Raw genomic sequence first — 23,293 nt, 5'->3', positions numbered from 1 at the left:
TCGTGACGTTGTAGCAATGCTAACCTTCCGTAGCAAGCAGCGCACAAAAACATCGATGTTCGGTAGGGAAATGCCAGATCTGGTCACAGCTTCATATCTGCAATAGCCGAAAACACTACTTAGAACGGTGCTCTGCCGGTGCCGCTGACAGTTTGACAGCCGATAGAAGCTGGCCTTCATTTAGAGCACTGTCCGAAGGGTCGTGTCCGCTTCCGTTAGTGACGAGGTAGCGATGCTATCTTCCGCAGCAAGCAGCGCACAAAAACGTCGATATTCGATAGTGAAATGCCAGATCGGGTCACAGCTTCATATCTGCAATAGCAGAAAACACTTCTAAGAACGGTGCTCGGCCGGTGCCGGTGCCGCTGACAGTGTGACAGCCGATGGAAGCTGGACTTCATTTATAGCACTGTTCGATGGGACGTGTCCGCTGCCGTTCGTGACGAGGTAGGGGTGCTATCTTCCGCAGCAAGCACGCAAGAAAACGTCGATGTTCGATAGCGAAATGCCAGATCGGGTCACAGCTTGATATCTGCAATAGCAGAAAACATTTCTTAGAAGGGTGCTCTGCCGGTGCCGGTGCCGCTGACAGTGTGGCAGCCGATGGAAGCTGGCCTTCATTTATAGCACTGTTCGACTGGGGGTGTCCGCTGCCGTTCGTGACGGTGTAGCAATGCTATCTTCCGCAGCAAGCAGCGCACAAAAACGTCGATGTTCGATAGTGAAATGCCAGATCTGGTCACAGCTTCACATCTGCAATAGCAGAAAACACTTCTTAGAACGGTGCTCTGCCGCTGCCGCTGACAGTGTGACAGCCGATAGAAGCTGGCCTTCAATTATAGCACTGTCCGAAGGGGCGCGTCCGCTGCCTTTAGCGACGAGGTATCGATGCCATCTGCCACAGAAAGCAGCGCACAAAAGCCTCGATGTTCGATAGTGAAATGCCAGATCGGGCCATAGCTTCATATCTGCAATAGCAGAAAACACTTCTTAGAACGGTGCGCTGCCGGTGCCGGTGCCGCTGACAGTGTGGCAGCCGATGGAAGCTGGCCTTCATTTATAGCACTGTTCGGCTGGGCGTGTCCGCTGCCGTTCGTGACGGTGCAGCATTGCTATCTTCCGCAGCAAGCAGCGCACAAAAACGTCGATGTTCGGTACAGAAATGCCAAATCTGGTCACAGCTTCATATCTGCAATAGCAGAAAACACTTCTTAGAACGGTGCTCTGCCGGTGCCTGTGCCGCTGACAGTGTGGCAGCAGATGGAAGCTGGCCTTAATTTATTGCACTGTTCGATGGGGCGTGTCCGCTGCCGTTCGTGACGATGTAGCAATGCTATCTTCCGCAGCAAGCAGCGCACAAAAACGTCGATGTTCGGTGGAGAATTGCCAGATCTGGTCACAGCTTCATATCTGCAATAGTAGAAAACACTTCTTAGAACGGTGCCCTTGCGGTGCCGCTGCCGCTGACAGTGTGGCAGCCGATGGAAGCTGGCCTTCATTTATTGCACTCTTCGATGGAGCGTGTCCGCTGCCGTTCGTGACTATGTAGCAACGCTATCTTCCGCATCAAGCAGCGCACAAAAACGTCGATGTTCGGTATGGAAATGCCAGCTCTGGTCACAACTTCATATCTGCAATAGCAGGCAACATTTCTTAGAACGGTGCTCTGCCGGTGCCGCTGACAGTGTGACAACCCATGGAAGCTGGCCTTCATTTATAGCGCTGTCCGAAGGGGCGTGTCCGCTTCCGTTAGTGACGAGGTATCGATGCTATCTGCCGCAGCAAGCAGCGCACGAAAGCCTCGATATTCGATAGTGAAACTCCAGATCGGGTCACACCTTCATATCTGCAATAGCAGAAAAGATTTCTTAGAACTGTGCTCTGCCGGTGCCGTTGCGATTACAGCGTGACAGCCGATGGGAGCTGGCCTTTTTATAGAGCACTCTTCGATGGGGCGTGTCCGCTTCCGTTAGTGACGACGTATCGATGCTGTCTGCCGCAGCAAGCAGCGCACAAAAGCCTCGATATTCGATAGTGAAATACCAGATCCAGTCACAGCTTCATATCTGCAATAGCAGAAAACCCTACTTAGAACAGTGCTCTGCCGGTGCCGCTGCCGCTGACAGTGCGGCAGCCGATAGAAGCTGACCCTCATTTATAGCACTCTTCGATGGGGCGTGTCCGCTGCCGTTCGTGACGTTGTAGCAATGCTAATCTTCCGTAGCAAGCAGCCCACAAAAACATCGATGTTCGGTAGGGAAATGCCAGATCTGGTCACAGCTTCATATCTGCAATAGCAGAAAACGCTTATTAGAGCGGTGCTCTGCCGGTGCCGGTGCCGCTGACAGTGTGGCAGCCGATGGAAGCTGGCCTTCATTTATTGCACTCTTCGATGGAGCGTGTCCGCTGCCGTTCGTGACGATGTAGCAATGCTATCTTCCGCAGCAAGCAGCGCACAAAAACGTCGATGTTCGGTATGGAAATGCCAGATCTGGTCACAGCTTCATATCTGCAATAGCAGGCAACATTTCTTAGAACGGTGCTCTGCCGGTGCCGCATACAGTGTGACAACCGATGGAAGCTGGCCTTCTTTTATAGCGCTGTCCGAAGGGGCGTGTCCGCTTCCGTTAGTGACGACGTAGCAATGCTATCTTCCGCCGCAAGCAGCGCACAAAAACGTCGATGTTCGGTACAGAAATGCCAAATCTGGTCACAGCTTCATATCTGCAATAGCAGAAAACACTTCTTAGAACGGTGCTCTGCCGGTGCCTGTGCCGCTGAGAATGTGGCAGCAGATGGAAGCTGGCCTTATTTATTGCACTGTTCGATGGGGCGTGTCCGCTGCCGTTCGTGACGATGTAGCAATGCTATCTTCCGCAGCAAGCAGCGCACAAAAACGTCGATGTTCGGTGGAGAAATGCCAGATCTGGTCACAGCTTCATACCTGCAATAGTAGAAAACACTTCTTAGAACGGTGCCCTTGCGGTGCCGCTGCCGCTGACAGTGTGGCAGCCGATGGAAGCTGGCCTTCATTTATAGCACTGTTAGACTGGGCGTGTCCGCTGCCGTTCGTGACGGTGTAGCAATGCTATCTTCCGCAGCAAGCAGCGCACAAAAACGTCGATGTTCGGTACAGAAATGCCAAATCTGGTCACAGCTTCATATCTGCAATAGCAGGCAACATTTCTTAGAACGGTGCTCTGCCGGTGCCGCTGACAGTGTGACAACCGATGGAAGCTGGCCTTCATTTATAGCGCTGTCCGAAGGGGCGTGTCCGCTTCTGTTAGTGACGACGTATCGATGCTATCTGCCGCAGCAAGCAGCGCACGAAAGCCTCGATATTCGATAGTGAAACGCCAGATCGGGTCACACCTTCATATCTGCAATAGCAGAAAAGATTTCTTAGAACGGTGCTCTGCCGGTGCCGTTGCGCTTACAGCGTGACAGCCGATGGGAGCTAGCCTTTTTATATAGCACTGTTCGATGGGGCGTGTCCACTGCCGTTCGTGACGAGGTAGCGATGCTATCTTCCGCAGCAAGCTGCGCACAAAAACGTCGATGTTCGATAGTGGAATGCCAGATCGGGTCACAGCTTGATATCTGCAATAGCAGAAAACATTTCTTAGAAGGGTGCTCTGCCGGTGCCGGTGCCGCTGACAGTGTGGCAGCCGATGGAAGCTGGCCTTCATTTATAGCACTGTTCGACTGGGCGTGTCCGCTGTCGTTCGTGACGGTGTAGCAATGCTATCTTCCGCAGCAAGCAGCGCACAAAAACGTCGATGTTCGGTAGGGAAATGCCAGATCTTGTCACAGCTTCATATCTGCAATAGCAGAAAACACTTCTTAGAACGGTGCTCTGCCGGTGCCGCTGACAGTTTGACAGCCGATGGAAGCTGGCCTTCATTTATAGCTCTGTCCGAAGGGGCGTGTCCGCTGCCGTTAGTAACGAGGTAGCGATTCTATATTCCGCAGCAAGCAGCGGACAAAAACGTCAATATTCCATAGTGAAATGCAATATCTGGTCACACCTTCATATCTGCAATAGCTGAAAACACTTCCTCGAACGGTGCTCTGCCGGTGCCGGTGCCGCTGACATTGTGACAGCCGACGGAAGCTGGCCTTCATTTATAGCACTGTTCGATGAGGCGTGTCCACTGCCGTTCGTGACGCGGTAGCGATGCTATCTTCCGCAGCAAGCTGCGCACAAAAACGTCGATGTTCGATAGTGGAATGCCAAATCTGGTCACAGCTTCTTATCTGCAATAGCAGAAAACACTTCTTAGAACGGTGCTCTGCAGGTGCCGCTGACAGTGTGACAGCCGATGGAAGCTGGCCTTCATTTATAGCACTGTCCGAAGGGGCGTGTCCGCTTCCGTTAGTGACGACGTATCGATGCTATCTGCCGCAGCAAGCAGCGCACGAAAGCCTCGATATTCGAAAGTGAAATGCTAGATCGGGTCACAGCTTCATATCTGCAATAGCAGAAAACATTTCTTAGAACGGTGCTCTGCCGGTGCCGGTGCCGCTGACAGTGTGGCAGCCGATGGAAGCTGGCCTTCATTTATAGCACTGTTCTACTGGGCGTGTCCGCTGCCGTTCGTGACAGTGTAGCAATGCTATCTTCCGCAGCAAGCAGCGCACAAAAACGTCGATGTTCGGTAGAGAAATGCCAGATCTGGTCACAGCTTCATATCTGCAATAGCAGAAAACGCTTATTAGAACGGTGCTCTGCCGGTGCCGGTGCCACTGACAGTGTGGCAGCCAATGGAAGCTGGCCTTCATTTATTGCAGGTTTCGATGGGGCGTGTCCGCTGCCGTTCGTGACGAGGTAGGGGTGCTATCTTCTGCAGCAAGCGCGCACGAAAACGTCGATGTTCGATAATGAAATGCCAGATCGGGTCATAGCTTCATATCTGCAATAGCAGAAAACACTTCTTAGAACGGTGCGCTGCCGGTTCCGGTGCCGCTGACAGTGTGGCAGCCGATGGAAGCTGGCCTTCATTTATAACACTGTTCGAATGGGCGTGTCCGCTGCCGTTCGTGACGGTGTAGCAATGCTATCATCCGCAGCAAGCAGCGCACAAAAACGTCGATGTTCGGTATGGAAATGCCAGATCTGGTCACAGCTTCATATCTGCAATAGCAGGCAACATTTCTTAGAACGGTGCTCTGCCGGTGCCGCTGACAGTCTGACAACCGATGGAAGCTGGCCTTCATTTATAGCGCTGTCCGAAGGGGCGTGTCCGCTTCCGTTAGTGACGACGTATCGATGCTATCTGCCGCAGCAAGCAGCGCACGAAAGCCTCGATATTCGATAGCGAAACGCCAGATCGGGTCACACCTTCATATCTGCAATAGCAGAAAAGATTTCTTAGAACGGTGCTCTGCCGGTGCCGTTGCGCTTACAGCGTGACAGCCGATGGGAGCTGGCCTTTTTATATAGCACTGTTTGATGGGGCGTGTCCGCTTCCGTTAGTGACGACGTATCGATGCTATCTGCCGCAGAAAGCAGCGCACAAAAGCCTCGATGTTCGATAGTGAAATGCCAGATCGGATCACAGCTTCATATCTGCAATAGCATAAAACACTTCTTAGAACGGTGCTCTGCCGGTGCCTGTGCCGCTGACAGTGTGGCACCAGATGGAAGCTGGCCTTAATTTATTGCACTGTTCGATGGGGCGTGTCCGCTGCCGTTCGTGACGATGTAGCAATGCTATCTTCCGCAGCAAGCAACGCACAAAAACGTCGATGTTCGGTAGAGAAATGCCAGATCTGGTCACAGCTTCATATCTGCAATAGTAGAAAACACTTCCTAGAACGGTGCTCTGCCGGTGCCGGTGCCGCTGACAGTGTGGCAGCCGATGGAAGCTGGCCTTCATTTATTGCACTTTTCGATGGGGCGAGTCCGCTCACGTGCGTGACGAGGTAGGGGTGCTATCTTCTGCAGCAAGCGCGCACAAAAACGTCGATGTTCAATAGTGGAATGCCAGATCGGGTCATAGCTTCATATCTGCAATAGCAGAAAACACTTCTTAGAACGGTGCGCTGCCGGTGCCGCTGACAGTGTGACAACCGATGGAAGCTGGCCTTCATTTATAGCGCTGTCCGAAGGGGCGTGTCCGCTTCCGTTAGTGACGACGTATCGATGCTATCTGCCGCAGCAAGCAGCGCACGAAAGCCTCGATATTCGATAGTGAAACGCCAGATTGGGTCACACCTTCATATCTGCAATAGCAGAAAAGATTTCTTAGAACGGTGCTCTGCCGGTGCCGTTGCGCTTACAGCGTGACAGCCGATGGGAGCTGGCCTTTTTATATAGCACTGTTTGATGGGGCGTGTCCGCTGCCGTTCGTGACGATGTAGCGATGCCATCTTCCACAGCAAGCAGCGCACAAAAACGTCGATGTTCGGTACAGAAATGCCAGATCTGGTCACAGCTTCATATCTGCAATAGCAGAAAACACTTCTTAGAACGGTGCTCTGCCGGTGCCGCTGTCAGTGTGACAGCCGATGGAAGCTGGCCTTCATTTATAGCACTGTCCGAAGGGGCGCGTCCGCTGCCGTTCGTCACGAGGTATCGATGCCATCTGCCGCAGCGAGCAGCGCACAAAAGCCTCGATGTACGATAGTGAAATGCCAGATCGGGTCACAGCTTCATATCTGCAATAGCAGAAAACAACTCTTAGAACGGTGCTCTGCCGGTGGCGGTGCCGCTGACAGTGTGGCAGCCGATGGAAGCTGGCCTTCATTTATCGCACTGTTCGATTGGGCGTGTCCGCTGCCGTTCGTGACGATGTAGCAATGCTATCGTCCGCAGCAAGCAGCGCATAAAAACATCGATGTTCAGTAGAGAAATGCCAGATCTGGTCCAGCTTCATATCTGCAATAGCAGAAAACACTTCATAGAACGGTGCTCTGCCGGTGCCGCTGCCGCTGACAGTGTGGCAGCCGATGGAAGCTGGCCTTCATTTATAGCAGTGTTCTACTGGGCGTGTCCGCTGCCGTTCGTGACAGTGTAGCAATGCTATCGTCCGCAGCAAGCAGCGCACAAAAACGTCGATGTTCGGTAGAGAAATGCCAGATCTGGTCACAGCTTCATATCTGCAATAGCAGAAAACGCTTATTAGAACGGTGCTCTGCCGGTGCCGGTGCCGCTGACAGTGTGGCAGCCGATGGAAGCTGGCCTTCATTTATTGCACTTTTCGATGGGGCGTGTCCGCTGCCGTGCGTGACGAGGTAGGGGTGCTATCTTCTGCAGCAAGCGCGCACAAAAACGTCGATGTTCGATAGTGAAATGCCAGATCGGGTCATAGCTTCATATCTGCAATAGCAGAAAACACTTCTTAGAACGGTGCTCTGCCGCTGCCGCTGACAGTGTGACAGCCGATAGAAGCTGGCCTTCATTTACAGCACTGTCCGAAGGGGCACCTCCGCTGCCTTTAGCGACGAGGTATCGATGCCGTCTGCCGCAGAAAGCAGCGCACAAAAGCCTCGATGTTCGATAGTGAAATGCCAGATCGGGTCACAGCTTCATATCTGCAATAGCAGAAAACATTTCTTAGAACGGTGCTCTGCCGGTGCCGGTGCCGCTGACAGTGTGGCAGCCGATGGAAGCTGGCCTTCATTTATAGCACTGTTAGACTGGGCGTGTCCGCTGCCGTTCGTGACGATGTAGCAATGCTATCTTCCGCAGCAAGCAGCGCACAAAAACGTCGATGTTCGGTACAGAAATGCCAAATCTGGTCACAGCTTCATATCTGCAATAGCAGAAAACACTTCTTAGAACGGTGCTCTGCCGGTGCCTGTGCCGCTGACAGTGTGGCAGCAGATGGAAGCTGGCCTTAATTTATTGCACTGTTCGATGGGGCGTGTCCGCTGCCGTTCGTGACGATGTAGCAATGCTATCTTCCGCAGCAAGCAGCGCACAAAAACGTCGATGTTCGGTGGAGAAATGCCAGATCTGGTCACAGCTTCATATCTGCAATAGTAGAAAACACTTCTTAGAACGGTACCCTTGCGGTGCCGCTGCCGCTGACAGTGTGGCAGCCGATGGAAGCTGGCCTTCATTTATTGCACCCTTTGATGGAGCGTGTCCGCTACCGTTCGTGACGATGTAGCAATGCTATCTTCCGCAGCAAGCAGCGCACAAAAACGTCGATGTTCGGCATGGAAATGCCAGATCTGGTCACAGCTTCATATCTGCAATAGCAGGCAACATTTTCTAGAACGGTGCTCTGCCGGTGCCGCTGACAGTGTGACAACCGATGGAAGCTGGCCTTCATTTATAGCGCTGTCCGAAGGGGCGTGTCCGCTTCCGTTAGTGACGACGTATCGATGCTATCTGCCGCAGCAAGCAGCGCACGAAAGCCTCGATATTCGATAGTGAAACGCCAGATCGGGTCACACCTTCATATCTGCAATAGCAGAAAAGATTTCTTAGAACGGTGCTCTGCCGGTGCCGTTGCGCTTACAGCGTGACAGCCGATGGGAGCTGGCCTTTTTATATAGCACTGTTTGATGGGGCGTGTCCGCTTCCGTTAGTGACAACGTATCGATGCTATCTGCCGCAGAAAGCAGCGCACAAAAGCCTCGATGTTCGATAGTGAAATGCCAGATCGAGTCACAGCTTCATATCTGCAATAGCAGAAAACCCTACTTAGAACAGTGCTGTGCCGGTGCCTGTGCCGCTGACAGTGTGGCAGCAGATGGAAGCTGGCCTTCGTTTATAGCACTGTTCGATGGGGCGTGTCCGCTGCCGTTATTGACGAGGTAGCGATGCTATCTTCCGCAGCAAGCAGCGCACAAAAACGTCGATATTTGATAGTGAAATGCCATATCGGGTCACAGCTTCATATCTGCAATAGCAGAAAACACTTCCTCGAACGGTGCTCTGCCGGTGCCGGTGCCGCTGACAGTGTGACAGCCGATGGGAGCTGGCCTTCCTATATAGCACTGTTCGATGGGGCGTGTCCGCTGCCGTTCGTGACGAGGTAGCGATGCCATCTGCCGCAGCAAGCAGCGCACAAAAGCCTCGATGTACGATAGTGAAATGCCAGATCGGGTCACAGCTTCATATCTGCAATAGCAGAAAACACTTCTTAGAACGGTGCTCTGCCGGTGCCTGTGCCGCTGACAGTGTGGCAGCAGATGGAAGCTGGCCTTCGTTTATAGCACTGTTCGATGGGGCGTGTCCGCTGCCGTTTGTGACGAGGTATCGATGCCATCTGCCGCAGCAAACAGCGCACAAAAACGTCGATGTTCGATAGTGAAATGCCAGATCGGGTCATAGCTTCATATCTGCAATAGCAGAAAACACTTCTTAGAACGGTGCGCTGCCGGTGCCGGTGCGGCTGACAGTGTGACAGCCGATGGAAGCTGGCCTTCATTTATAGCACTGTTCGATGAAGCGTGTCCGCTGCCGTTCGTAACGAGGTAGCGATCCTATCTTCCGCAGCAAGCAGCGCACAAAAACGTCGATGTTCGATAGGTAAATGCCAGATCTGGTCACAGCTTCACATCTGCAATAGCAGAAAACACTTCTTAGAACGGTGCTCTGCCGCTGCCGCTGACAGTGTGACAGCCGATAGAAGCTGGCCTTCATTTATAGCACTGTCCGAAGGGGCACCTCCGCTGCCTTTAGCGACGAGGTATCGATGCCATCTGCCGCAGAAAGCAGCGCACAAAAGCCTCGATGTTCGATAGTGAAATGCCAGATCGGGTCACAGCTTCATATCTGCAATAGCAGAAAACGTTTCTTAGAACGGTGCTCTGCCGGTGCCGGTGCCGCTGACAGTGTGGCAGCCGATGGAAGCTGGCCTTCATTTATAGCACTGTTAGACTGGGCGTGTCCGCTGCCGTTCGTGACGATGTAGCAATGCTATCTTCCGCAGCAAGCAGCGCACAAAAACGTCGATGTTCGGTACAGAAATGCCAAATCTGGTCACAGCTTCATATCTGCAATAGCAGAAAACACTTCTTAGAACGGTGCTCTGCCGGTGCCTGTGCCGCTGACAGTGTGGCAGCAGATGGAAGCTGGCCTTAATATATTGCACTGTTCGATGAGGCGTGTCCGCTGCCGTTCGTGACGATGTAGCAATGCTATTTTCCGCAGCAAGCAGCGCACAAAAACGTCGATGTTCGGTGGAGAAATGCCAGATCTGGTCACAGCTTCATATCTGCAATAGTAGAAAACACTTCTTAGAACGGTACTCTTGCGGTGCCGCTGCCGCTGACAGTGTGGCAGCCGATGGAAGCTGGCCTTCATTTATTGCACTCTTCGATGGAGCGTGTCCGCTGCCGTTCGTGACGATGTAGCAATGCTATCTTCCGCAGCAAGCAGCGCACAAAAACGTCGATGTTCGGCATGGAAATGCCAGATCTGGTCACAGCTTCATATCTGCAATAGCAGGCAACATTTCTTAGAACGGTGCTCTGCCGGTGCCGCTGACAGTGTGACAACCGATGGAAGCTGGCCTTCATTTATAGCGCTGTCCGAAGGGGCGTGTCCGCTTCCGTTAGTGACGACGTATCGATGCTATCTGCCGCAGCAAGCAGCGCACGGAAGCCTCGATATTCGATAGTGAAACGCCAGATCGGGTCACACCTTCATATCTGCAATAGCAGAAAAGATTTCTTAGAACGGTGATCTGCCGGTGCCGTTGCGCTTACAGCGTGACAGCCGATGGGAGCTGGCCTTTTTATATAGCACTGTTTGATGGGGCGTGTCCGCTTCCGTTAGTGACGACGTATCGATGCTATCTGCCGCAGAAAGCAGCGCACAAAAGCCTCGATGTTCGATAGTGAAATGCCAGATCGAGTCACAACTTCATATCTGCAATAGCAGACAACACTTCTTAGAACGGTGCTCTGCCGGTGCCTGTGCCGCTGACAGTGTGGCAGCCGATGGGAGCTGGCCTTCCTATATAGCACTGTTCGATGGGGCGTGTCCGCTGCCGTTCGTGACCAGGTAGCGATGCTATCTTCCACAGCAAGCAGCGCAAAAAACGTCGATATTCGATAGTGAAATGCCAGATCGGGTCACAACTTCATATCTGCAAAAGAAGAAAACACTTCTTAGAACGGTGCCCTGCCGGTGCCGGTGCCGCTGATAGTGTGGCAGCCGATGGAAGCTGGCCTTCATTTATAGCACTGTTCGACTGGGCGTGTCCGTGCCGTTCGTGACGGTGTAGCAATGCTATCTTCCGCAGCAAGCAGCGCACAAATACGTCGATGTTCGGTAGAGAAATGCCAAATCTGGTCACAGCTTCATAACTGCAATAGCAGAAAACACTTCTTAGAACGGTGCTCTGCCGGTGCCGGTGCCGCTGACAGTGTGGCAGCCGATGGAAGCTGGCCTTCATTTATTGCACTGTTCGATGGGGCGTGTCCGCTGCCGTTCGTGACGATGTAGCAATGCTATCTTCCGCAGCAAGCAGCGCACAAAAACGTCGATCTTCTTTATGGAAATGCCAGATCTGGTCACAGCTTCATATCTGCAATAGCAGGCAACATTTCTTTGAACGGTGCTCTGCAGGTTCCGGTGCCGCTGACAGTGTCACAGCCGCTAGAAGCTGGCCTTCATTTATAGAACTGTTCAATGGGGCGTGTCCGCTGCCGTTAGTGACGAGGTAGCGATGCTATCTTCCGCAGCAAGCAACGCACAAAAACGTCGATGTTCGGTACAGAAATGCCAGATCTGGTCACAGCTTCATATCTGCAATAGCAGAAAACACTTCTTAGAACGGTGCTCTGCCGGTGCCGGTGCCGCTTACAGTGTGACAGCCGATGGGAGCTGGCCTTCCTATATAGCACTCTTCGAAGGGGCGTGTCCGCTGCCGTTAGTGACGAGGTAGCGGTGCTATCTTCCGCAGCAAGCAGCGCACAAAAACGTCGATATTCGATAGTGAAATGCCATATCGGGTTACAGCTTCATATCCGCAATAGCAGAAAACACTTCATCGAACGGTGCTCTGCCGGTGCCGGTGCCGCTGACAGTGTGATAGCCGATGGGAGCTGGCCTTCCTATATAGCACTGTTCGATGGGGCGTGTCCGCTGCCGTTCGTGACGAGGTAGCGATGCTATCTTCCACAGCAAGCAGCGCAAAAAACGTCGATGTTGGATAGTGAAATGCCAGATCGGGTCACAGCTTCATATCTGCAAAAGAAGAAAACACTTCTTAGAACGGTGCCCTGCCGGTGCCGGTGCCGCTAACAGTGTGACAGCCGATGGAAGCTGGCCTTCCTTTATAGCACTGTCCGATAGGGCGTGTCCTCTGCCGTTCGTGACGAGGTAGCGATGCTATCTTCCGCAGCAAGCAGCGCACAAAAACGTCGATGTTCGGTAGTGAAATACCAGATCGGGTCACAGCTTCATATCTGCAATAGCAGAAAACCCTTCTTAGAACGGTGCTCTGCCGGTGCCGCTGACAGTGTGGCAGCCGATGGAAGCTGACCTTCATTTATAGCAGTGTTCGATGGGGCGTGTCCGCTGCCGTTCGTGACGATGTAGCAATGCTAACGTTCCGCAGCAAGCAGCGCACAAAAACGTCGATTTTCGGTAGGGAAATGCCAGATCTGGTGACAGCTTCATATCTGCAATAGCAGAAAACACTTCTTAGAACGGTGCTCTGCCGGTGCCGCTGACAGTTTGACAGCCGATGGAAGCTGGCCTTCATTTATAGCACTGTTCGATGGGGCGTGTCCACTGCCGTTTGTGACGCGGTAGCGATGCTATCTTCAGCAGCAAGCAGCGCACAATTACGTCGATGTTCGATAGTGAAATGCCAAGTCTGGTCACAGCTTCATATCTGCAATAGCAAAAAACACTTCTTAGAACGGTGCTCTGCCGGTGCCGCTGACAGTGTGACAGCCGATGGAAGCTGGCCGTCATTTATAGCACTGTCCGAAGGGGCGCGTCCGCTGCCGTTAGTGACGAGGTATCGATGCCACCTGCCGCAGCAAGCAGCGCACAAAAGCCTCGATGTTCGACAGTGAAATGCCAGATCGGGTCACAGCTTCATATCTGCAATAGCAGAAAACATTTCTGAGAACGATGCTCTGCCGGTGCCGTTGCCTCTGACAGTGTGGCAGCCGATGGAAGCTGGCCTTCATTTATAGCACTGTTCGACTGGGCGTGTCCGCTGCCGTTCGTGACGGTGTAGCAATGCTATCTTCCGCAGCAAGTAGCGCACAAAAACGTAGATGTTCGGTAGAGAAATGCGAGATCTGGTCACAGCTTCATATCTGCAATAGCAGAAAACACTTCTTAGAACGGTGCTCTGCCGGTGCCGGTGCCGCTGACAGTGTGGCAGCCGATGGAAGCTGGCCTTCCGAATTAGATTCAACGACCACTGCGCGCACACCAGATCTCTTCCTCTCCCCCCCCCCCTCCCCCTGTCGAAACACCTTTCCCAGGAAGGAAACGAGTTGCACAATTTAAATGTTACGCGGCTAAAGAGCGGCTTCCAAAATACCCGTGAGCGTGAGCAACGAGACTCATACTTTATATATAAGTTTAATACTGTGCAGGCCGGTATGAATGAAAACCCTGGTGCTCTCTCCACACTTCAGAGGTTAGAGTCCTAGCCCTATTGAAATTCACAGCACCTCAACTGCATCGCCTGAGGTCATGCCAATTTGCGTGCTTGCTTCAACATGCCGCCCTTCTCCTCCCCCTGTCATTCTTTCTTGCTCATGACCAGAGAAAACAGCTATGACATCAAAGCATATTGCCTATTCCTCCTTCAACTTTTTAATATTTTTTTAATATTTTATTTTGATTTATTTCTTTTTCCCTGCTTTGCAGATAGCAGAGCGTGATGCTCCATATAGGACGGTAACCCATTGCACTAACGGACACTTGGGCGATTTCGCGCCTTCGTTCCCAATTTTCTTTCTGTTACTCTCCTCTCTCTCAGTTTCTAGGAAGGAGCTCTCTTTTCTTGCAGTTTTCTTGTTTATGATATTTTCTTTCCTCGTGCTCGAACCTCTCACTGTGCAGTTGTTATAGATATCTTCCACTATATTTGCTAAAGTCACATATACACCCCCATCCCGTAAAGCCTGCATGTTAATGCCTGTTTGTTAATCTATGAAGACTATTCATAATCGCTGGTGAGCGATTGATAGTGCAAATATGGTCTATGGTCGCGTAGCATTTACGACAGCCTGCCTGATCATTTGGTATTTGAAGCGTAATGTTATCTTGACTCTATCGTCGATGAAGAGCTATGTGATAAAGGATGTTCAGAAAACTTTTTCTTGCCCTTATAGAATGTTACAGAATTGTCACTAATACACGAGCTATCTTTCTTTCTGATGTAGAGTGCTTGTCACTCAGTTCCCTGGCTATTGTATTCTTACTTCTGGCAAGAGATCGCATACCAGCAAAGCATGGCTCACAAGAGCCTGAAGATAAAGTTATGATGTGCTTTGTTAATTTTCGTCCCTGTTTACTTTGTTCAATGCTTTGCTCATGTTCTCTGAGGTTTGCTCATTTACACAGTGCCCGGTTTATCCTATATAAGAAAAACCGCTTTATAGGGCGATTTCGTATAGTCCCCCTATGGTGCAGCTCATGAAACGTCAGCAACGCTTGGCTCCACATCTCCTTTTTCTTTTTTTCCTCCTTTTTTGAACCAAGAGCAAAGGCCTCCGAACTTCCTACAGGCTGGAAAGACGAGCAGTACGCCATGCTTGCTAGCAAAAATTGCGAGAATTGGGCCTAGTAAGTTCTTGGTGTTGCGTCCCTGTGTTGATGTTGGTATTGTTGGGTCTCGTTTTGTAAAAAGTTCAGCTCGTTGAACCATCTTGCTCGCAAAGTTCTTCAAATTGTGGGCCAACTTGTGCCCATACAGCCCCACCGCTAGTCTCACCCCTTCTCAACGGACATCTGACCCCAGCTCTCACTGCATTTTTGTTCATTTTCTGCATCAGGCTATTGGCGACTTCTTTCACAAGCGAATGAGGGAACCCGGCTAAAGCCAAAACCTAACAAGGTGAAGGTTCGGGCTAGTGGGTATGCGTTATGATCCATAGCCCAGCAACAAGACAGGGGACTTGTGTTTGTCCCCAGTTTTGTTGATGCGCTAAGGATCATGAGGCCAACCTGTCCGATTGATTTTCCAAGCTCTACTGCATCTTGTGAGTACATGGATTCCTGAGCACAGATTCAAGGCAAAGTGAAGGAATACTTCATTTTAGTAATTTTGAATGTGAGGAGACGAATAGCAGAAGCCCTTTTTTTGAACACGTTGCATAACACCAGTGCACCCATTTCGTAAAAAACACAATGTTCACATCTACATTTTTGGATTACAGGCGCGAAAACAGACAGACCACAAGGTAGATAAACGGGACGGAGCGCCACTCACAACTGATTTATTCGAAGGCACGACAAACATATATATACCAGCTGACACGCAAGGAATACTATCATGTTCCAATCTGATATGACAGCGAACGCGTGAAAAAATCGCTCTCTGCCCTATACAACGATATGGACGTGTCGCTGACGCACATACTTCTTTTCTTAGCAATAAAGAATGCTTCAATTAATTCCCTGGCTTTTGTGTCTTTACTTCTTGATAAAATTCGCACACCAGAAAAACATGGCTCACAAGAGCGTGACGGGCAAGACCTTATATGCTTAGGCAAATTTGGCCCTTCCTTATTTTGCTCCACATTTCTTTCATGTTCCCTGATTCGCTCATTAACGCAGCGTCCAGTTTGCCCTATATAGGAGCGGCCGCGCGAGAAGGGGATTTCATAGACCACACCTTCGGTGCACTTCATGAACGATCGCCCATGTTTGGTGCAACACCCTCTCTCATCATTTCGTTCTCTTTCAATGCGAGAACAAAGGCTTCCGAGCTTTTTTTGGGCTGAAAATACAAGCGGCACACCATGCCTGCTCGCGACCTTTTTCAAATTGTGGGATAACTTGTGCACATAGGGCACCACCCCAGGTCGCACTACCTCTTCTCGAGGGACATCTTGGCCAGCTCTCACAGCCTTTCTTTTGATTTTCTGTAGTAGGCCTTCTGCGACCGCCGTTACGAGCAAACCAGGGAACCCGGCTGAAGACAGCCTAGCCAATTGGTTTTGGAAACTTAGTTGCATCTTGTGAGAGCATGATTTTCTAATAGCGGATTCGAGGCAGAGTGTAGCAATCCCCCTTTTTATTAGCTTGGAGTGAGCAGAATCATATGGCAGAAGCCCCTTTTTTGCGCGCGGAGCATACGCCCAACAAACCTGTTCCTCACAAAAATCAAAACTAACTTCTAAAACCTGTAAAACATTACCTTCAGGAACTTCACAAGTAAAACTTAAGCCATTTCCATTTTGTCTAAATAAGGATAACACATCACGCACACTTTCTTCGAAGTTTAAACTTCCGTCCTTGGTAAGAATTCTTGCATTTGGCAATCTGCTTGCTCAACCGGACTAAACCGAGCTGCTCACATAGCGCAACAGCTCTGTTCTTAACTTTTCTCGCTTTCACTTTGACAGGCGAAAAATTGAGCAAACAGATTGCCAAATGCAAGAATAATGCATTAAAGGTGTTCTTTTCAGTAAAAACGCACAAGCAAGGTATGCCCTTTAGAACTATCGTTACTGAAAAGGGGTCATGGCAGAGGCTGCTTAGCCGGTTCTTGTTAGATAAGTTGGGTAAGCTTGATGTAGAAGACCCCTTTCTTACCAAAAAGTCCGATCAAGTGTGTGAATTCTTTGAATCGCATCGTGATGTTGGACGCGCCTTTTCGGTAGATGTTGTGGATTTATTTTATTCTGTTCCTCACGAAGCCTTGTTTACTGCTGTCAGAGATTGCATTGAAAGTAAAGACCCTATTTCCTTTCAAAATACTGCGGGTGTATCCATCGATGACTTTTTAACCCTTCTACAGTTTTATTTACAGTCTACCTTCGTAACTTTTGACGAGCAGTGTTTTCTGCAAAAAGCTGGCATATCTATAGGCTCCTGTGTTGCCCCGGTTTTGTGTAATATTTTTCTTTCCCAAATGGATCAAGTTTTGAACCAGGTTTTACCAGCTAGCAAAGTTTTTAAAGTGTTCAGATATGTGGACGACTTTTTAATCATTCTTACCAAGGACGGAAGTTTAAACCTCGAAGAAAGTGTGCGTGATGTGTTATCCTTATTTAGACAAAATGGCAATGGCTTAAGTTTTACTTGTGAAGTTCCTGAAGGTAATGTTTTACAGTTTTTAGATGTTAGTTTTGATTTTTGTGAGGAACAGGTTTGTTGGGCGTATGCTCCGCGGGCAAAAAAGGGGCTTCTGCCATATGATTCTGCTCACTCCAAGCTAATAAAAAGGGGGATTGCTACACTCTGCCTCGAATCCGCTATTAGAAAATCATGCTCTCACAAGATGCAACTAAGTTTCCAAAACCAATTGGCTAGGCTGTCTTCAGCCGGGTTCCCTGGTTTGCTCGTAACGGCGGTCGCAGAAGGCCTACTACAGAAAATCAAAAGAAAGGCTGTGAGAGCTGGCCAAGATGTCCCTCGAAAAGAGGTGGTGCGACCTGTGGTGGTGCCCTATGTGCACAAGTTATCCCACAATTTGAAAAAGGTCGCGAGCAGGCATGGTGTGCCGCTTGTATTTTCAGCCCCAAAAAAGCTCGGAAGCCTTTGTTCTCGCATTGAAAGAGAACGAAATGATGAGAGAGGGTGTGGCACCAAACGTGGGCGATCGTTCATGAAGTGCACCGAAGGTGTGGTCTATGAAATCCCCTTCTCGTGCGGCCGCTCCTATATAGGGCAAACTGGACGCTGCGTTAATGAGCGAATCAGGGAACATGAAAGAAATGTGGAGCAAAATAAGGAAGGGCCAAATTTGCCTGAGCATATAAGGTCTTGCCCGTCACGCTCTTGTGAGCCATGTTTTTCTGGTGTGCGAATTTTATCAAGAATAAAGACACAAAAGCCAGGAAATTAATTGAAGCACTCTTTATTGCTAAGAAAAGAAGCATGTGCGTCAGCGACACGTCCATATTGTTGTATAGGGCAGAGAACGATTTTTTCACGCGTTCGCTGTCATATCAGATTGGAACATGATAGTATTCCTTGCGTGTCAGCTGGTATATATATGTTTGTCGTGCCTTCGAATAAATCAGTTGTGAGTGGCGCTCCGTCCCGTTTATCTACCTTGTGGTCTGTCTGTTTTCGCGCCTGTAATCCAAAGATGTACCAACTTGCCCAGCAAGACGTTCTTTTATTCACATCTACAAACTGTAAAAAGCTACCCTCAGGCAGCTGATATGTAAAATACCACCCAAGTTGTCTACACACGGATAAAACAACTTCTTAAATATAATCAAACTATACAGAACTAAAATAAAAAGTCTGCCGGATGATACTAGAAAGGACGACGAAAGGCGGGGTTGGTTTAGTGGTTGTTTGTGCACTGGCATGACTGCTAGAATGTTCCGCTGGGTGATCGCACGCTGTACTGTAAGCGCGCTGTACTTGTGTAATCATCTTCTTGAATTGCTTGAAAGGCGCTAGAGGCTGTGTACTTGTTGCTACTGTCAGGTTATGTTAGTAGTCAGCACACTTCGGTATAATATCATGCCAGGGCTAAAGTACAACCCCTGTGTTGCTTACATAGCACTTCTCGTCAAGTAAATCGGCTTCAAGCAGTGCTGCGCATGCACACTGTTCTTTCCTGGCAGAGGTGGAGCCTTCATTTTATTTTTGGAAAATGTGCAGCTAGTAACACTGATGGGCACAACAATTATTGTTGTGCCCATCAGTGCCCCTGAAACACCTTTAAATATATTTCTCTCTGCTGATATTTTTCTGCTGTGCATCATTTAGCTGAGCGGGTTTGTGCGCCCGCTCCGCCCAGCGAGCTAGCGGGAGCGCTACTGCGGATGCGCGAACCGCTCAGGCGGGAGCGTGCGAGCAGATCGGCTCCTCAGCACCGCTCACGCGCGAGCCAAGCGGAGACCGGAGCAGCGCGGCTCGGCGAGCGGGCCTCGCGCAAAAGCCTTCTGGACTCGCGCTAGCCGAACCAAACGTACACATTCAACATGGCGGCCGCCAGCGCAAGTGCTGAGGGCTCATGTGTATCCCCTTCCGCAGAATTCACGGACCCCGTTTCGATTCGAAAACCTCAAGGAGGTTTAGAATCAGCGAGGATCTGCGCCTCTTGCGGGAGGTGGTGTCGTTAAATCCTTTTCAAAACGGGCTGATGTGGCACAGCGTCTTGAAGAGCGTAGCTACCACCGTGCAACGCAAGCTGACTCTCCGCGCCGTGCGGGACGGAGCCGACCTGCTCATTGGATGTTTCAGGCAGCAAGACCGAGCAAACCTGCGAAAGTAAGTGGTTTTGTTTTAATCTTGATGTGTCAGGTATAGCTTTGTGTTGCTTGGGAGTATTCTGTGCGTTACATGTCTAGGTTTCTCGCAGCCGACTTTGTTGTTTCAGTGCACGAGGTGGCTACGACGCCCGTGTCTTTTGGCTTTTCCTTTATTCTATTTTTCTCTGTCTGTTTACTTCTATTCGCATGCGGCAGTGGTAGTGATCCTGTTGATTGTAGTGGACAGGTTCTTGCGCATTCTTCTTACTGCACTTACTACTACTACTGACCTGCGTGAACACATAACCCAGCTGGCGCTTCTCGTATTTCCTTCTGAGATCCGGCACTGAAGAATATTATAATGAGTTGGAGCAGCTTCTTCAGGAAGTGCCTGATATAGCGCGCGAATTTGCGCATACGCCGAAAATTGCGCTAAGGAAGGGCAACGCATCGGTACCTGTCAAGCGCAAAGCGCTGTCATCACCGTTATCGGCCGCTGCTGAGATGCGGTTGGCCTAGGGAGTAAGAGACTCTGCTTTGTTGCGGAGACCAGTCAGACCGACGACAGTCAGATGAACCGCGAGTGTAGTCTTTTACTCTCGCATATTTCTTCGCGAATCCTCGCGTGCAAGGTTCTGCATGTTGAGATGTTTGGCATACAATGGGTGTTTGCAGAACTGCAATGATTATTAAGTGCATACAAACACGCTACGAATTTCGATGTGGTCTAAATGTGCTGCCAAACGATTTTGTGCACATAATGTACCACATTTGCAAACTGTGAAATACTTTTGTTCCTTACTATCCCAGTTTATTACCATTAGGCATCTTTTTTATTTGACTCACACATTTACTTTCGGCACTGTGCTTTTTTTCCAGAGTGTGGGTTAGCAGCCTCAGAGCTGATCATGACAGCGGCCACCACTCTCCCCACAGATCCCGTTGCCCCACAAAGTGATCAGCAGGACAACACAGCTGGTGAAAACGGAGCTGCTGTCTTTATAGAAAGCAGTGTTTTGTCTGGCACGCGCAATACACAAGAACCGCAACAAAAGCAGCTGTGCCGGCGGGGTGGAACAACAGGTAAGACAGTTCTGCACAGTGCTCTAAAGCAGCTTGCGGGAAGTATGTTTAGGTAGTAATCTCAAGTCATTCTGCGTATATTACCCTTGCAGGAAGCGCTTTCGACTGTGAGGAAGCTGTGTGTTGTATGCTTGGAAACCTATGTTCTACACCTTAAAACACTGAAACATTTTCTTGCATGTGTAATAATTTTCTATGTAGACGTAATGCAATAAAAAATGCACACGAAACAGCTGCTGCAGAATTGCTCAGGCAAAATTGTAATGTGCACCTTGTCATATTCATTTTAGTTGTCGAAACTTCAACAAGGAAATGTCAAGACACAAACACGCACACATACAAAAGTAGTACACAAAAGTTGAGGCCCAGTTACAAGTACTTCCATTTCTGCTTTTATTGGTGTGAAAGGAATGCCGAGATAGACTGCAAGTGAGTTATGAGCGGACAAGATTGGCACATTAAACCAGCGAAAAAAGTCAGCAATTCATTACTCGAATTCGCTGAAAAAAGAAAGTTAATTGCCCTCTGAAGTAAACATTAAAAAGTAAGAATTTTTTTAACATAAAAATTGATGTCCAAACCCTATGCATAAGCATCCACAAAGCACTTTGACAAAGGGTGTACACCCCGTGTCAAAAGTATACAGCCCAAGGGGTGGTGTACACATGCATGTATGCAGCTTTCTTGTTTTTGGTGTGTTTACAGTTCTCTGTTGTACATGCATCATTTAGTTGGAGAAGGCGAGTACATTACAATTCACAGAGGACTTCTGGACACAAAATTATGGTGTGTAACCTAATGCTGATGTGTTTTCAAAACACATTACTCAGATTTTCCTCTTGTTATCCCGGCAGGTGTCAGAGGGCTACAAGCAATGGGCTTGGAGCTCCTGGTCCGCCGTAAGAACTACGAATATCAGCTGAGGAGAGAAGAGCTTGCGCTAGCAAGACAGCAGCTAGCCCTTGACGTGAGGAAACTGGCTCTTGAAAAAGAGAGGCACTACCTTGATGTGCAACGCTTTACAGAGGAACACAGTCGCCTGCTTGCTCGCCTGGACCGGCTTGAGCAACTTTTGGAAAAGAGTACCTAAGGGGCTTGAATAATACATAGCAAAAATGAGTGGGTGACCATCCTCATTTTTCTTGCAGCTATCAAGAGCACCTGCAGAATGTGCAGGCCATCTCTCACTGTAAATCTTGATGAAATGGTCATTTACTGCTTGCAAGTGGCAAGGATGTGGTTGTGGTTTGTGGGGTTTGACGTCCTAAAGCAACTGAACCTATGAGAACGCCGTGGTAGAGAGCTGGAGAAAATTTCGACCACGTGGTGTTCTTTAAAGAGGCTGCGAAACACCGCTTGAACGGATGCCGGTTACACTTCAGATGGATTCTTTATGTCGCACAGAAGCTGACTCAAAAAGAATTACGAGAATCGATGCATAGGAACGGGAGTTATTCAATGAAGAAATTTCAAAATACAAGCAAATAAAAAGTTGCCCTCAACTCTATTTTCGCGCCGCTTCCGATTCCCATCGCACTCTCCCAACGACGTCAAACTGTGCGACGAATCAAAACAGCCTATCTTAGCACGTGGCGGAAGTTTACACTATATGGTTGCCTGTTCTCTGTAACTCGTTCACGCCAAGGCTGACGGCGCCGTTTCAATCAAAACAGCCTATTTTAGCTCGTGGCGGAAGTTTACACTATATGGTTGCCTGTTCTCTGTAACTCCACGCCAAGGCTGGCGGCGCCGTTTGCATGGTTACAACTATGTGAACGCCCAGCTGACCCAGCGATGCTTCATCGTCACCACGAAGGCGAAGAAGGGAACACTGATCAGTGACGTTCCCTTAATTATAGATCCCACCTCGAGCGCGACATACTGCGACAGTGTGACTGCCTGCGCAAGATATCAGACACATTTAGCATAGCGCGTACCGCTACTGCTTACCGCCAACCATCGCCCCTAGCGCGCTGGTTGGTCACGGCGAGCAAGGAGCACGCGCTGTTGACGGGAACGTGGCGCCATCTGGCGCTGCCGCCCGGTGATCCTCCACAAGCTGACGATGCGCACACTCTGCTAAATGTGGACCGAACGCATCATTCCTTGGGACCGAAACGAACGCTTATAGAGTGCAATGGCTCGATCGGATCAACTATGCAAAGCCGCTCTCAGATACATAGAGAGTGCCCATAAGTGTTAGTGCTAGGTCGTAGGATGTTTACAGAGGCGCAAAGTCCTTCGATGCAAAAAAGTAGCCAGAACCTCTGGTGGTGTATTTTGTTTTACTTGCTTTACAGTGCTTTTATCTAGGGCAGAAAAGTTGGTTTTGTTAATGAAATATAGAACACAAAAACATGACAAAACGTATCTCTAGTTATTAACACAATTTGCAGTATATTTACTTTTTGTCCAATCATAAAGCTCGCCCTCTGTGATCGATATCCGATGCTAAAAACCGCCACTGTATGGTGACACCGTCAGCGCCATGATTGCGAGCTAATTAAAATATTAAAAACAGGAGTATAAGTGGTACGACCGATGCTAATAGCATCACTATAACTCCTTCTATGCAACCAACGGGTAAAACAATGCACTGAAAATGGGTTTCGGGGCCCCTTTAACGTGCACTGACATCGCACAGTTCACGGACCTTTAGCTTGCAGATACGTATTTTAAGTACACTGGTTAAAACAATGCGATATTTTCAGTACTGTTTTTACAACTATATTTGCAGACGACAAAAGGATGAAGCGGCTTTTCCCCTTAAAGGACCCCCTTCAAGCAATGGCTTCGGCCGATTCTCACGAGTCTGCTAGCACGGCAATGCACGGAGTGTCAGATGAAAGGGGATAGTCTCCTCCTTGAATTATGACGCTAGCGGGTTCAT

The sequence above is a fragment of the Amblyomma americanum genome, chromosome 3 (genome assembly GCF_052857255.1).
Source record: "Amblyomma americanum isolate KBUSLIRL-KWMA chromosome 3, ASM5285725v1, whole genome shotgun sequence".
Taxonomy (NCBI): domain Eukaryota; kingdom Metazoa; phylum Arthropoda; class Arachnida; order Ixodida; family Ixodidae; genus Amblyomma; species Amblyomma americanum.
This window is presented reverse-complemented; position numbering follows the sequence as displayed.